The sequence below is a fragment of the Euprymna scolopes genome, chromosome 25 (assembly GCF_053919585.1).
Source record: "Euprymna scolopes isolate OS-2025 chromosome 25, ASM5391958v1, whole genome shotgun sequence".
In the NCBI taxonomy this organism is placed as follows: domain Eukaryota; kingdom Metazoa; phylum Mollusca; class Cephalopoda; order Sepiida; family Sepiolidae; genus Euprymna; species Euprymna scolopes.
The window spans coordinates 95,470,459-95,488,096 of NC_136506.1; the positions used below are offsets into that span (position 1 = coordinate 95,470,459).

The 17,638-nt window shown below is 37.9% G+C and overlaps 1 protein-coding gene across 1 annotated transcript in view; it reads left to right on the forward strand.

Moving 5' to 3' along the window:
• The first annotated feature begins 10,906 nt into the window (after positions 1-10,906).
• Positions 10,907-17,638, forward strand: part of LOC145247528 (oxidoreductase NAD-binding domain-containing protein 1-like) — a 67,571-nt gene continuing 60,839 nt past the window's right edge. The window contains exon 1 of the mRNA XM_080109355.1: positions 10,907-11,144. The gene's annotated coding sequence lies outside the window, so the exon portion shown is untranslated. The remainder of the gene's footprint in view (positions 11,145-17,638) is intronic.

A 17,638-nucleotide genomic window follows, 5' to 3' on the forward strand; every position in this document is an offset into this window, starting at 1 on the left:
CTTAGCCCATCAAGTGCTAAAATGCCCCTTGACTTCTTCTGTTAGGTTCATCTTTTATGGATAGAAAAACATGGTCATACGTGGTCAATATGGATGAATATTTTTGCTATGGGAACTCCCTGATAAAAATAAGAACTTTATGATGCCAATTTTTTTATTTTTGGACTCTATAATAATGTATACGAAATCTGGACAAATTAAAATATCATATTTAAGCGTATATCAAAACCAGGCGCCTCCCCCCCTCACCATCCCTGCTAATAGGTTATATTTTTATTTGAGAATCAATTCCTCTAATTTGTCAACTGAGCTGGTTGAATAAAATAGAATGTCAGATTAACTTTTTCAAACAGAAAAAAAAGTTAACTATTAACCCTCCCCCCCCCCTCGCCGAACAAGGAAACATAAAAATCATGCTAGCAAGACGTTCTGTTCACTGGTTGTAGATGACAGAGAGAAAGAAAGGCAGTGGCAAACCAAGTAAGTCATCTAGTTCAAAAGGCAAAGAAAATTACTGTTTTGACCAACTTAAAAAGTGGAATAAAAAGAGCAAAAACGAAATACAATAAAATAAGTCGTCGACAAGAAAGCTATGAATGATTCACAAATAAAGGAGATGAAGAGAATTGCTTCTCATGCACGTGTGAAATACAAGAGTCGATCCAAAAATAAAGCCTCCTATTTTTTTTTTTTTTTACTCAAAATGTTGAAGAGCTACAAAGACGGGAGGGAAGTGCCATTAAAATGAGTTTTGTGCTCCAGAATTTATTTTTCTACATAGTCACCACCTTTCTCAATGCAATTTTGCAATCAATGAACGACAGCTGTGCATAGACGTTTGGAGCATGCGTTGTCATGCGAGGGTTGTTCCAAAAGTTTTTTTTTTTGTTTTTTTTTACACGGTGGTCACCACTTATCAAGGCCCGGAAGCCACTCAGGGATAAGGGTTATTGCAAGTACAGTACGTTAGTGTGGAGATTTAATGAAGTGTTTACTTAAGGGGGCGGTTCATTAGGAATTTGTTAACGTTGGACTTGAAGACATCCAGGTTGTAGTCAGGTGGGAAGCAGGCAGACGGAACAGAGTTCCACAGGCGTGCAGTTTTAAGAAAGAAGCTTTGTTCATGGAATCCACGGTTTGATTTAGGCACAGATAAAGAGTGGGGGAAATTTTTCACAGTGGATTCGGCTAGACGGGTGTTTTTCGTGAAAGATTGGCGAGGGGGGAGCAGAGATTGGAGTTCAGACGAACACCTGCCATGGAAATAACGATAAAACAAGGATAGGCTCGCAACGTCTCTTCTGTGGGAGAGAGGTTGCAGGGTAGAGAAAAAGGCATCCCCCACTGAGCTAAGTAAAACGTCCTATTTTTTTTTTAATTCAAAAAGACGGGAGTGGTACCATTAAAACGAGCGACTTTTTGTACTCCAGAATTTATATTTTTACATAATTGCAACCACAATTTTCAACCAAAATTCTCACTTTTGCTAGGAATTCAATGACGCATCTCTGCTTCTGACGCATGTCTATGAGAGGGGTTGCTTTCTTATGTATCACACTGTCAGTATCTGCAACAGAGAGATTCATTTTTTAGGATATGAATGCATATGTTCAATCACCATAACAATGCAATTTGCAATCCCCTCCTTTTATTCCTCAATTCGGGTGGAATAAAACAAAAATAGGAGGCATTAATTTTGGAACCAATATGTTTTTCACAACAAAAATGCATCTTCTATTTTTGTATTCAAGCATGTAATTCAGCTTGTTTGCTCACATATTGCGAAAGGGCACAACACAAATAAGGCACATATTGCGAAAGGGCACAACACAAATAAGGCACATATTGCGAAAGGGCACAACACAAATAAGGCACATATTGCAAAAGGGCACAACACAAATAAGGCACATATTGCAAAAGGGCACAACACAAATAAGGCACATATTGCGAAAGGGTACAACACAAATAAGGCACATATTGCAAAAGGGCACAACACAAATAAGGCACATATTGCAAAAGGGCACAACACAAATAAGGCACATATTGCGAAAGGGCACAACACAAATAACGCACATATTGCAAAAGGGCACAACACAAATAAGGCACATATTGCGAAAGGGCACAACACAAATAAGGCACATATTGCGAAAGGGCACAACACAAATAAGGCACATATTGCAAAAGGGCACAACACAAATAAGGCACATATTGCGAAAGGGCACAACACAAATAAGGAACATATTGCGAAAGGGCACAACACAAATAAGGCACATATTGCGAAAGGGCACAACACAAATAAGGCACATATTGCGAAAGGGCACAACACAAATAAGGCACATATTGCAAAAGGGCACAACACAAATAAGGCACATATTGCAAAAGGGCATAACACAAATAAGGCACATATTGCAAAAGGGCACAACACAAATAAGGCACATATTGCGAAAGGGTACAACAAAAATAAGGCACATATTGCAAAAGGGCACAACACAAATAAGGCACATATTGCAAAATGGCACAACACAAATAAGGCACATATTGCGAAAGGGCACAACACAAATAAGGCACATATTGCAAAAGGGCACAACACAAATAAGGCACATATTGCGAAAGGGCACAACACAAATAAGGAACATATTGCGAAAGGGCACAACACAAATAAGGAACATATTGCGAAAGGGCACAACACAAATAAGGCACATATTGCGAAAGGGCACAACACAAATAAGGCAAATATTGCAAAAGGGCACAACACAAATAAGGCACATATTGCGAAAGGGCACAACACAAATAAGGCACATATTGCGAAAGGGTACAACACAAATAAGGCATATATTGCAAAAGGGCACAACACAAATAAGGCAAATATTGCGAAAGGGCACAACATAAATAAGGCACATATTGCGAAAGGGCACAACACAAATAAGGCACATATTGCAAAAGGGCACAACACAAACAAGGCACATATTGCGAAAGGGTACAACACAAATAAGGCACATATTGCAAAAGGGCACAACACAAATAAGGCACATATTGCGAAAGGGCACAACACAAATAAGGCATATATTGCGAAAGGGCACAACACAAATAAGGCACATATTGCGAAAGGGCACAACACAAATAAGGCACATATTGCGAAAGGGCACAACACAAATAAGGCATATATTGCGAAAGGGCACAACACAAATAAGGCACATATTGCGAAAGGGCACAACACAAATAAGGCACATATTGCGAAAGAGCACAACACAAATAAGGAACATATTGCGAAAGGGCACAACACAAATAAGGCACATATTGCGAAAGGGCACAACACAAATAAGGAACATATTGCGAAAGGGCACAACACAAATAAGGAACATATTGCAAAAGGGCACAACACAAATAAGGCACATATTGCGAAAGGGCACAACACAAATAAGGCAAATATTGCGAAAGGGCACAACACAAATAAGGCACATATTGCGAAAGGGCACAACACAAATAAGGCACATATTTCGAAAGGGCACAACACAAATAAGGCACATATTGCGAAAGGGCACAAAACAAATAAGGCACATATTGCAAAAGGGCAGAACACAAATAAGGTTAATATTGCGAAAGGGCACAACACAAATAAGGCACATATTGCGAAAGAGCACAACACAAATAAGGCACATATTGCGAAAGGGCACAACACAAATAAGGAACATATTGCAAAAGGGCACAACACAAATAAGGCACATATTGTGAAATGGCCACAACACAAATAAGGCAAATATTGCGAAAGGGCACAACACAAATAAGGCACATATTGCGAAAGGGCACAACACAAATTAGGCACATATTGCGAAAGGGCACAACACAAATAAGGCACATATTGCAAAAGGGCACAACACAAATAAGGCAAATATTGCGAAAGGGCACAACACAAATAAGGCACATATTGCGAAAGGGCACAACACAAATAAGGCACATATTGCGAAAGGGCACAACACAAATAAGGAAAATATTGCAAAAGGGCACAACACAAATAAGGAACATATTGCGAAAGGGCACAACACAAATAAGGAACATATTGCAAAAGGGCACAACACAAATAAGGCACATATTGCGAAAGGGCACAACACAAATAAGGCAAATATTGCGAAAGGGCACAACACAAATAAGGCACATATTTCGAAAGGGCACAACACAAATAAGGCACATATTGCAAAAGGGCACAACACAAATAAGGCACATATTGCGAAAGGGCACAACACAAATAAGGCACATATTGCAAAAGGGCACAACACAAATAAGGCACATATTGCGAAAGGGCACAACACAAATAAGGCACATATTGCGAAAGGGCACAACACAAATAAGGCACATATTGCGAAAGGGCACAACACAAATAAGGCATATATTGCGAAAGGGCACAACACAAATAAGGCACATATTGCGAAAGGGCACAACACAAATAAGGCACATATTGCGAAAGAGCACAACACAAATAAGGAACATATTGCGAAAAGGGCACAACACAAATAAGGCACATATTGCGAAAGGGCACAACACAAATAAGGAACATATTGCGAAAGGGCACAACACAAATAAGGAACATATTGCAAAAGGGCACAACACAAATAAGGCACATATTGCGAAAGGGCACAACACAAATAAGGCAAATATTGCGAAAGGGCACAACACAAATAAGGCACATATTGCGAAAGGGCACAACACAAATAAGGCACATATTTCGAAAGGGCACAACACAAATAAGGCACATATTGCGAAAGGGCACAAAACAAATAAGGCACATATTGCAAAAGGGCAGAACACAAATAAGGTTAATATTGCGAAAGGGCACAACACAAATAAGGCACATATTGCGAAAGAGCACAACACAAATAAGGCACATATTGCGAAAGGGCACAACACAAATAAGGAACATATTGCAAAAGGGCACAACACAAATAAGGCACATATTGTGAAAGGGCACAACACAAATAAGGCAAATATTGCGAAAGGGCACAACACAAATAAGGCACATATTGCGAAAGGGCACAACACAAATTAGGCACATATTGCGAAAGGGCACAACACAAATAAGTCACATATTGCGAAAGGGCACAACACAAATAAGGCACATATTGCAAAAGGGCACAACACAAATAAGGCAAATATTGTGAAAGGGCACAACACAAATAAGGCAAATATTGCGAAAGGACACAACACAAATGAGGCACATATTGCGAAAGGGCACAACACAAATAAGGAACCTTACTTTTGATTAAGACGACAATTTTTGCGACCAAAACAAACAGAGATGCATTACTGTAACAAGCATTAAAAGAGTAATAGCTTGCACATGGTCTTTTCAAACAAACGCATACACTCAGACTGGTCCGAACAAATGTTTACACACACACACACACACACACACACACACACACACACACACACACACACACACACACACACATACACACACCCAAACACACAAACACACACCCAAACACGAACAACCCCCCCACACACACACAAATACACATAAATACACACAAATGCGCACACACATGCATTTGTGGGGTTTTGCCAGTGAACAATCAAAAAACAAATGAAATAATAAAAATTATTTTTCAGAAACATGTTGTCTCTCTTGCTTCCCGGTTCTAGAAACTCAAAATCTGTTGCATTGATGGTAAAAGGGAGATAAAAACTATTAACTTCAAATCAAATGTTTCATATATGCGTAAGTCATAATAATAAAGATATTAAAATATAGTTCTTTGTTCAGTGGAAAAATATACAGAAATCTTTATATTTACTGAAATTCCAGTTTCTTCAAATGATGCAGTGGTTGACTTTTAAGGAGTTTCTTTCGGCTGGATTTTCATCCTAGAAATATTACCAAAGTTCTTAACTGCAAGTCAGCAACTAAACAATTTAACAACTTACACGGCTTGTTAGTGCAGTGTCCTTATACGGGCTTCTGCATAGAATTCTCTTGATTATTCTAGATAGTTTTGAAAACATTCTTAATAGAATATTTTAATGTTCTTTTCATTTTTATAAGGAAAATGGAATAGCATAACAATATACAATAAAAATGTCCAAGTTATGAAAAGGTCATTATATCTTTTTCAGTAGTGAAGTGCCTCAAAAGCGATGTTACCAGGCAAAAGTTAAAAGAAAATATGTACAAAAAATATATATATTAATTTATTAATGATTTGTTAAATTAATCAAAAACAATTCATCTTGGTTGACCTAATCGTTTGTGAGCTATTTGCATTAAAAAAATTAATATAATATACGTTTTTTTAAGCTACTGTAACTGTCAGTTGTGAATAAAGTAATAAGGGTCCAGACATCTTGTTATTTCTTGCAGTAAAATACCAGACTGAACCGAAAGGAACTGAGATGAATGTCACATCAAAGACTTGGCACACACTTTTAATTTTATTTACCTTAGTCCTTTCCGGTTTGGTATCTTACTTCCTGGCAATAAACAAGATGTCTGGCCCCTTATTCTTTTTCTCACATACAATAATTACAGTAATTTACGATGCTTATATCGTTTTTTTTTGTTTTTCTTTTACACAGTGGTCACCACTTATCAAGGCCTGGAAGCCACTCAGGGATAAGGGTTATTGCAAGTACATTACGTTAGTGTGGAGATTTGATGAAGTGTTTACTTAAGGGGGCGGTTCATTAGGAATTTGTTAACGTTGGACTTGAACACATCCAAGTTGTAGTCAGGTGGGAAGCAGGCAGACGGAACAGAGTTCCACAGGCGTGCAGTTCTAAGAAAGAAGCTTTGTTCATGGAATCCACGTTTTGATTTAGGCACAGATAAAGAGTGGGGAAATTTTTTCACAGTGGATTCAGCTAGACGGGTGTTTTTCATGAAAGATTGGCGAGGGGGGACCAGAGATTATCGTCTATTAAATATGTCACAAATGGGTAGGAAAACAAAAATAAATTGTTTTTGACCGATTTACCAAACTGTATTTCCTTTAAAATAATCAGCAATAGTCAAGATTGTCTACGTTTTTCGACTTCCGGTTTCTGCTGTTTATTTGGTTGGATAATTAATTAGACATGGTCACGCGGACAAGAAAGCCATTCTTAACAAAGGGAAATAGTAGGTTAGTGGCTTTCTCGTTATCTGAGAGAAAGACGATCATAAATCAGAAGAGACCACGTCTTGCTTGTCACCGTCATCCCGTCTGCAGAAAAGAAACCGGAAATCAAAAAGAGCAGATAATATTGGCTTTAATCAAATTTGGGTTAAAGTCAACTAAAGTCCCGTGCTGTTTTCTGCAGGACTGGTTCTGGAAACGGCAAGGGCTCAGAATGGTCCCTTCTTGCTTTTTATTTTATTATTCAAAAGGTTTTCCATCACGAAATCATGTTAAGAGTATTTTTATTTTGAAGCGATTTTAAAATTAAAATTTTGTTTAAAATTCACCAGCTGTGACAATCAGGTTTTAATAGGGAGTATTCCAATTTCTGCTGAACCTGTACAAGAAACAAGTAGAAATCCAAGGATGGAGTACTGTTGCCACATCTGGGCAGGAGCTGCTAGAAAGGACTTATCCTGCCTTGATAAAATTAAGGCTGCCGCAAAGAAGGTGGCCCTCTCTACGATGCTAGAAAGCTACTTACCCCTGAAAGTATCCTGTATCTCTATAAGACCACCACTCGCCCATTTGCAATTGTCACATTTGGGCTGGTGCATCTGCTATTATTCTCTCGTCCTTGGACAAAGTTCAAAAGAGAGTCGTCAACCTGATAGGTCTTGAACTATCATCTAAGTTTCAGCCTCTGTCCCATTGACGAAATGTTGCATCCTTCTGCCTGTTTTACAAGTATTTTAATGGTGGATGCTCTGACGAACTACAAGCACTTTACGTAAATACCCCCGACAAATCCGACAAGCAGCTAAATCTCACCCCTACACAGTAGAGATCCCTAGCTGTAAGGAAGCGTTCTACTCCAATCGTTTCTTCCCCAGAACTGCTAGACTTTTGAACTCCTTTCCGGGATTCTGCTTTCCCAACTGTACTGACATGCAGAAGTTCAAATGTACTTGCTGCTCATCTCCCTTCATAATATCCCTGCAACCTACGTCCCTGATAGTAGCGCACTACTTCAAAGTGGCACTGTGCTTTGTTTGGGGTGAAAATTGAATAATAATAATAATAATAATAATAATAATAATAATAATAATAATAATAATAATAATAATAATAAAAAGAAGTTAAATGTTACTTCAAATTTATTTCAGAAAACAGTCTGTTTCGATATAAACGCATAATTCTGTTTGTCAATGCAAAATTTAATGAAAATCCTCTAAAAATGAATGCAAAAATAACCAGACGGGCAACAGGCGATATTTATTACTTGAGGAAAAAAAAGAGGAATTCATTTTTATTCTTTTTTGGCAAAGACGGGCAGAATGTTTGCATATGTGGACATGTGTGTACTAGAAAGGACTGTCACCCCCTCCTTACCCTCACCCTCTACTAACCAACGACCTGGCATTTAACTCAAGACAGGAACCCAAATAGGAACGTTTAGCACGCTCGTGATAGAAAACTCTTTTAAAGAAACCAACGAAATGTGAGTTTATGTCCTTTGTTTGTTAAAAAAAAAAAAAAGAAAGTTAAATGTTACTTCGAATTTATTTCAGAAAACAGTCTGTTTCGATATAAACGCATAATTCTGTTTGTCAATGCACATTTAATGAAAATCCTCTAAAAATGAATGCAAAAATAACCAGACGGGCGACTGGTGAATTATCTAGTTAAATGTTTGTTCGAATTTATAACAGAAACCAAATCAAAGGTATAAATACATGGGCAGTATCACTAGTAAGATACTCTGGACCGTTTATAGGGTGGACAAAAGAAGAACTGAGACAACTCGACCAGAAAACCAGGAAACTCATGACTATGCATAATGCACTACACCCAAAGGACGATATTGACAGGCTCTACATGAAAAGGAAAGACGACGGGAGAGGACTGATCTGTATAGAAGACTGTGTGAAGGACACGAAAAAAGTTAGAAAAATACATAATGCAAAACACTGAAAGGATAATTATGGCAGCGAGAGACACAGAAAAAAACAACAAAACTGAAAACAGAGAGTCAAATGACAAAACGAGAAAAGAGAAATGGGTAGAGAAACAACTCCACGGAAGATTCATAAGAATGACAAAAGATGAGAATAACGAAAACACCTGGACATGCGAAAAGAACATATTCACAGAGAAACTGAATCTCTAATAACTGCAGAACAAGATAACTCGACAAGAACCAACCATATCAAAGCAAGGATCGATAAACACACAAGAAAACAGCAAATGCAGACTCTGTGGTCAAAGAGACGAAATGATAAACCATATAGTAAGTGAATGCAGCAAACTGGCCCAAAAGGAATACAAAAACAGGCAGGACTAAGTGGGGAGGGCGGTGCACTGAGCATTGTGCAAACGACTGCATTTTGAGCGTATAGACAAATGGTACAAGCATAAACTCGCAACAGCACTCGAAAACGAGAACCACAAAATCCAATGGGACATGGACATACAGACGGACAAATCCATCCAAGCACGAAGACCAGATGTCGTAATAATTAACAAGAAAGAAAAATCCTGTCAAATCGTAGACTTTGCTGTCCCAGCTGACCACAGGGTGAGTATGAAAGAAAAGGAGAAACGAAGCAAATACACAAAGTTAGCCAGAGAGTTAAAAGGGATTTGGATGATGAAGAAAATCAAAATAGTACCAATAATAGTAGGAGCACTAGGAACAATTCCGAAAAATTTCGAAAAAAGAATGTCAGAAATTGGAATCAGAGGAATAACTGCAAAAGTACAACGACTAACGATAATGAAAACGACTGAAATATTAAGGAAAACCCTTGAATGCAGAGAATAATACAAGAAGACAATATAACGAATAAGCGTTACAGGGAATGAAGAACACCGAAGCTGCATATCTACAAGTTCTACACCCCCATCATGCATCCCGCCATAGTTTCACCATCGCTCCTCCCAATAAAAAAGTGACACCAAAAAGCTGAGAAGCGTCAAGAAGGACTGAAAGACCGAGGAGAGAGCGCCAGACATACCTCGGTTGGACAAGCGCAAAGAGAACTGGGACTTTGGGGAGGCTTAGTGCCACTCAAATTCCGGTATAAACCAATGGCCACTGCCGGCGAGAAATCGATGGTAAGCGGCTGTTGTGATGATGCAAATTCATTTGCAAATGCTATCGAAGGAGGTGGAGAGAACTGGACGTCTGGGGAGACTTGTTGGTTGTCACTCAGCCTCCAGAGAACACCACAGATTTCCAATCAGATCACTTGTTGACTTGTTTGAAAGCCCCATGTGAGCCAATAATAATAATAATAATAATAATAATAATAATAATAATAATAATAAAATTTAACGTTCTAAATTCTTGCCGATGGTGAGGCCCCACCTTGCGGGCCTTGGGGAGTGTGAAGCCACCCTTTAATTGCCATTGCTCCCAGGTCCACTCTGACCCGGAGTGGTAGTACCTGTTAGGGTCTTAACTATGGGTTTAATAGAATCTGACTTTATATATATATATATATATATATATATATATATATATATATATATATATATATACTCCATTAAAAATCTTTCCTAACCTGAAAAAGGTTGATATGCCGTAAAACAAAAACAACCAATAAATTCTCGCCAGTTTTTTTTTTTTTTTTAATTATTATTGTTATTATTTTTGTTTTTCTAAATAAGTACAAATTGTCCGGTGAACTTTTGTCCGGTAGATTTTTGTCCTTATCGTCTCGGTTATACCTTAGCAAACATTAACTAGCAAAAATCCAGAGGTACTGACACATGTTATGCTCTATTAAGTCCAAATAATAGCGAATAAATAAATAAATGAATAAATAAAAAGTTGCCGAGCCACTCCTTTCTAGATTTCCCCGAATGTCAGTACAACTATTATTACTGCTACTACTGTTTGCGCTGTCCTTTGAAGGAAACAGACACATTTCGTTCCCGCCGCAAAGTCTTTTTTTTTTTTTAACCAAGAAAAAAAGGAAAGTAAGGAGGAAGGCAAAAAATTACCCCCTCAAAAAAAATTTTTTTTTTATCTTGTCTCATTTGTCAAAGGTTAGTGTCCTTTTATTTATTTATTTTATTTTGTTTGTTTTGTGTGTGTGTGTGTGTGTGTGTGTGTGTGTGTGTGTGTGTGTGTGTGTGTGGTTTTATAATTTTGTTTGTTTCTTTCTTTTTTGATGTGACGTTACAGTACAAAATTCTGGGAGCACGTCATGTTTCAAGTTTCAAAAGAGAAAACTAAAAATGTCGATAGTGCGTGCGACCAAAGATCAATTTAACGAGAGGTGTGTGTGTGTGTGTGTGTGTGTGTGTGTGTGTGTGTGTGTGTGTGTGTGTGTTTTCCAGACTATTATCTCACCCCATCTCGCCCCACGACAATGAGACAATGAATGGTTACTGAATTCGCGGCGATCAGACTCGTCAATATCTCCCTCCCTCGATACGTGACTCGACTCAGACTATCAACAATAAACCAATCTCTTTCCCGAAGGAAGAGGTAATACCTGGGCCGGACGGAACCCATTCCTAAATTTGTTATGACATCGCGAGGTTCCTATGACAGCAACGTGTTACAAACGTGTAATATTCTTTTTATTTATTTTACCATAAACATTTAAGTATCGCTACGCTACACATTCATGAGTATGCTTCAGTTAACTAGTTATAAATAATGCTTGTAACAAAAGTTCCCGACTAAACTTTTGTAAAAGCAACATGCCCTGATGATGTCTTTAGTTAGTTATTACTGAAACATACTCGTGAATGTGTAGCGATACATAAATGTTTATGTAAAAATAAAGAAAAAGTAGTGCACTGCCGTATAAACCTGGTTATATTCATTGGATGTCTTACATCTGAATTATCCACTGACACGATGAGTAGTCGTAGACGACGAAACACGTGTCAGTGGATAATTATATTTTAACAATACATATGCCGCTTCCCTTTTGGGGATACCAAATTGATAAAAAAAAAAAAAAAATTATTTCCAGCTCGCATTGAGGTAAAAATGCACTTTCGTATAAATAATTGAATTCGTTCAAAAAGTATCGCAAAACAAAAATTTTATATATATATATATATATATATATATATATATATATATATATATATATATATATATATATATATATATATATATATATATATATATGAAATTCAAGACACGAGGTTAGAAAGAACGACCACGTGCGCATTATTATTATTATTATTATTATTATTATTATTTTTTTTTTTTTTTTTTTTTTAAATAACCAAATATTTATTTAAAGTTTCAAATTTTCAGCTTATAACAAAGCCTTCATCGGGAATACTTTTTTGTAAAAACAATACATTTTTTATTTTATTTTATTTTTTTTTCTTACTTGCCATGGTGTAGTTTGGCACAGTTTTTGAAACTTTAAATAAATATTTATTTTAAAAAAATGCGCATGTTGTCGTTCTTTCTAACCTCACGTTTTAAATATATATATATATATATATATATATATATATATATATATATATATATATATATATATATATATATATACACACACACACAAACACACACACACACACATATATATATATATATATATATTGTTCTCGCACCCCTCCCCTGACATCATTCACTCTTTCATCCCATCATAACGAACATTTCTGTAAAAGTCTGAGGAAGGTACAGACGGCCAAAAAAAACGGCCGAGTAGCTGAAACAATAATGTAACTTAACAGAAAGATACGGTAATAAAAAATAAAATGTGTGTGTGTGTGTGTGTATATATATATATATATATATATATATATATATATATATATATATATATATATATATATATATATATATATATAATACACTAACATTGTTTTAGTGGCCTGGAGACAACAAAGCAAAATAAAATCCTAAGAAAATTAATCCCAAAGCAACAAAACTGAAGCTAGCCTGCTAGGACACTATGCATACAAATGTAGGCATATTTTATTGGTTTGAAAATATAGTTTCTTTTTTACCAATTGCCATAAAATTTTAACCCTAGAATAGTATCAAAATCTTAAAATTTTCATGTAGTTTTGTCGCAGAGAACCAAAAATATTAGCATTTTAATATTCAATTTGACTACAGGTATTGATATATATATATATATATATATATATATATATATATATATATATATATATATATTTATTTATTTATTTTCTTTTATTACATTTTCACCCCAAACAAGGCACATTGCCACTTTGGTGTAGGGGGCTACTATCAGGGGCAGCAACTACTGGGGCACTATGTTGGGATTTGGGCAGTAAGATGTCGGTTCACGTTGCACTTGAACTTCTGCACGTCAGTACAGTTGGGGAAGAAGGAACCTGGAATGGAATTCCAAAGTCTAGCGGTTCTGGGGAAGAAACTATTGGAGTAAAAAGATCTTTTACATCTAGGGATCTCTACAGTGTGGGGGTGGGATTTAGCAGCCTGTCGGGTTTGTCGAGGGTGCTCACGTCGTGGGGGCACAAGTGCTTGCAGTTCGTCAGAGCATTAAAATACTTGTAGAACAGGCATAGGGGTGCAACGTTTCGTCGATGGGACAGAGGCTGAAACTTAGATGTCAGTTCAGCACCTATCAGATTTGCGACTCTCTTTTGAACCTTGTTAAGGAGCGAGAGACTAGTAGCAGATGCACCAGCCCAAATATGACAGCAATACTCCATACATGGGCGAATGGTGGCCTTATAGAGGTACAGGATACTTTCGGGTGTAAGTAGTTTTCTAGCATGGTAGAGAGAGCCCACCTTCCTTGCAGCAGCCCTGGCGATGCCTTCAATGTAATTGTTCCAACTCATGTTTCCTGTGAACGTTAGGCCAAGGAGTTTGAAAGATGTACTCTCAGATAAAGAGTCGTTGGCCATTGCTATAGGTGGAAGAGAAGGTTGTTTGTAATTATTGAATGAAACTAGTTTAGTCTTGGCGGCATTGAACGTGACCATCCATTTTTATCCCCATTCCACTACAGATTGGAGGTCATCCTCTAGTGTTTCTGCCATTTCTTTAGATATGTGTTCATTTGTTTTCCTGTCGTGCCTATTATAGAGTGTGGTGTCATCAGCATATCTACCCATCTCACAGGCAATTTTGTCGGGGAGGTCATTTATGAATATCAGGAACATGGGAGGTCCAAGGATAGACCCCTGGGGAACTCCCGCATTTATATCATGTTGTTTCGATGTACGACCGTCGAGGACAACCTGGATTTTTCTCTTATCTAAGAAGGATTTAATTATGTTAAGTATTCTACCAGTGATACCGTATGATCTGATTTTACTGAGGAGACCCTCATGCCATACCCTGTCAAAAGCCTAAGATATATCTAGAGCTATTGCTCTACCCTCCCCCGCGTTGTCCAGTGAACGGTATATACGTTCAGAGATTGCAGTTAGGATGTCTGCTGTGGAACGGGCTTGTCTAAATCCATATTGTTGGTCAGTCAGAAGTTTAGCATCTGTAAGGTGATGGACTAGAGCATGGTTAATTAAGGTCTGGAATATTTTGGCAAAAAGTGGGAGGAGGCTAATGGGGCGATAATTTAATGGGTCAGTTCTTTCACCAGAATTCTTGAATACTGGTACCACAGAAGCAGTTTTCAAACAGCCCGGAAAGCAAGATTCATTAAGGTATTAGAGTTTGGAGAGAACTGGAGCTACTTCGGCTGAGCACTTTTTTAATAGCACAGCTGGGATGAGATCGGGTCCACATGCTTTTGAAGTGTCAAGGTTTTTTATGATAGCATGCACCTGAGCAGGGGTGATTTTCAGATTGTCTAGCATGGCATCTGTCCACATAGGAAATTCAGGTAGGGGGTGGTTGAAGGGGTTCAGTGTGGAGTTTGAGGCAAGCCGACTGGCAAGCATCTTAGCCTTCTCGGTTGCTGAGCAAACAACCTCATGAGTGTTGGTTAGTGGGGGAATTGCTGTTGTAGATTTTCCAGAAGTCAGACTTCCTAGTTTTTGTGCTTTAATGCGTTTTTAGTGGTTTCCGTAAATTCTCTCTTAGCTGTCGCTATTTCTTTCTTAACATTTTAGCTTCTATATACTTCTGTTTGTTTGAACTGGACTTTTGTTGGTTAAATCTGCGGTATGCATGCTGCCTTTGAGCAATGGCAGTAGCGCAAATCGAAGTAAACCATTCGGGAGAGTGAGGCTTGCTATAAAATTTCCACATGGGAACATGCACTTCAATTGCAGTTTTGAACCATTCGGTGGTCTCGTGTGCGCACTGTTCAGCAGGAAGAGAAAAAATATTTCCCCATGGGGCATCTCTAATAAGATCTCTGATGGCTTCCCAGTCAGCTTTTTTATAATATCTCGTTGTTTTGAGCACTGGCTCTTCAGTTTTGGCTCTGCAGTTTAGGGCGATTTCAACCATTATCACTGCATGATCAGCGTTTCGTACTGGGGGACGTCCTACTTAGAACCCAATTGTTTAAAACATTTTTTTTTATTTACGTGTAAAAACAAAAAAGATAACAATAATAATACAATAATTCATTTGTGTCGAGGGCTGGGGAAGAAAAATACAAAAGTGGTTAGTAGGACCCTCCCAACCCCGTCTAGTTGATTGACCGCCACTTTGGTTTGTAAAGGAACCAGAGGCCTTGTGAAACAGTCTCCGTGGGACGAAATGGAAAAAAGAAAAATTGGTGGGTGAGGGAGGGGGGTGTTAGTGATTGAGTTCTTTCTCTCCAAGATGGGTGAAATTTAGAGGGAGAGTGAAAAGAAAAATTGCAGTTAGGAGGGAGTGGGGATCTTGGAGGCTTCCTAGTCAGGGATGGATGGAGCTGGAGCACTCACTCGGCTAGCTAAGAGGCTATAAATTAGAGTACACTTAACGGAACTGCGCGTTCTTCCGCACCTATGCGGGGAACATGTATTCAAATTTGGTTCCTTTTCGTACACACAGACGTGTAGTATTTATTTGCTTCCCCACAAAATCAAATTAGACACAAGGTCGTTTCGTACACACAGATGTGTATCCATCTTCTGTCAAATACCGCACGATGCAGCCTAAGGTCGTGTTTAATGTAGTATGCTACCCCCCCCCTTCCATTGAGCAAACCCGGCCGGATCAGAGGGATGTTATAGCAGCCATTGCTCTCAATAAGAAAACAAATCAATAGAATTACGTTCGCACTGAATCAATCACAAAAAAAAGAATTTCCAACGTAACTTTACTGTGTTTATATTTGATCAGCTCGGAATTAAAATCTCTTCCTTGTTGCTTGATGGAGAAAGGGTTGGATTTAAATTTCTTTCTCTTCAGTTCGAAATAAGAGAAGTGCATGTTGTTGCTATTTTTAACACAGTAGTTCCGCTTGTTTAGCCGCTAGGCGATGCCTGTGAAATTGTTTACCACTAAGAAAAAAAAAAAAAAAAATGGCCGTCGTAGTAGAAATAAGAAACATGGCATAATAGCACCGCGACAGTCGCGACACTCCCTTTTTAGTTATGAAAAAAAAAAAAAACAGTTGGAGACTGAAACAGGAGCAGCGATTCTATGAATTTACCAAAAACACGTGTTTCAAAGAACACAACTAAAAAAAAAAACTGCTGACGTTACGTCTTTTTTTAGTTTGTTTTTTTAATTCTTCGAATATAGAAATAAGTAAAAACGGTTCTTTGTGAAAACTAATGTTAACGGATACAAATTAAATGTATTTTATTTTGTTAATTTTCAAGGAAAAATCAAAAAGTAACATTAAAATGATTGTTTGAACATTATTTATCATTTTATAGAATTAGCCCGTGGGGTTTCCCCACACAACCCACAAGTCAACCCCAAGGGTTTCCCCTCAACCCGGAGGTTTTCTCTCGATGGCCTCGGGTTTTCCCTCGCTATCAAAGCCAAAAGAGGCTAGACACGACCTTCTGTGATACTAATGGCATATATTACGAAGCTCGTGGTCTAGGCCACTGTGTTCCCTGTTGGCTGAGTATTGTGCAGTCACACACACACACACACACACACACACACACACACACACACACACGCACGCACGCACGTGCGTGCGCAAATAAACGAACCTTTATTCATTTCAATTTCCCCGCGCATTTTGCACAAATTTAAGTTCTTCCAGCAACGGCACAATTTCAAATACGCCCACACACTTTTCTTACAACAAAAGTAAAAGGAACGTATTTCTGGCGGACGTAGTTAGCGACAGTATCACGTGACACAAGCGACCAATGAGAAAATTCAGAAGATTGTCTTTTTAATGCTTTTCCAAAAACCAAAATATCAGCAGTAGCAATTTTGTTTTTGGGGCCGGTGCAAAACGTATAAAAACGCATCAAACAGTCTTCTAGAAGGAATTCAATTAATTCAGTTCATTCGTTCATTCAGTCATTTCAGTCTTCTTCTTTTCTTCTCGTTTCGACGACAAACGAGAACATGCCCCTCGTCTTCATAACATCGAAGTTGCCGAAGCCGTCAACACCATGATTACACACGACACGCGGACACTCAAAAATCAGTTATGCACACACGCATCCATTCCGCACATTTTCTAATTAAT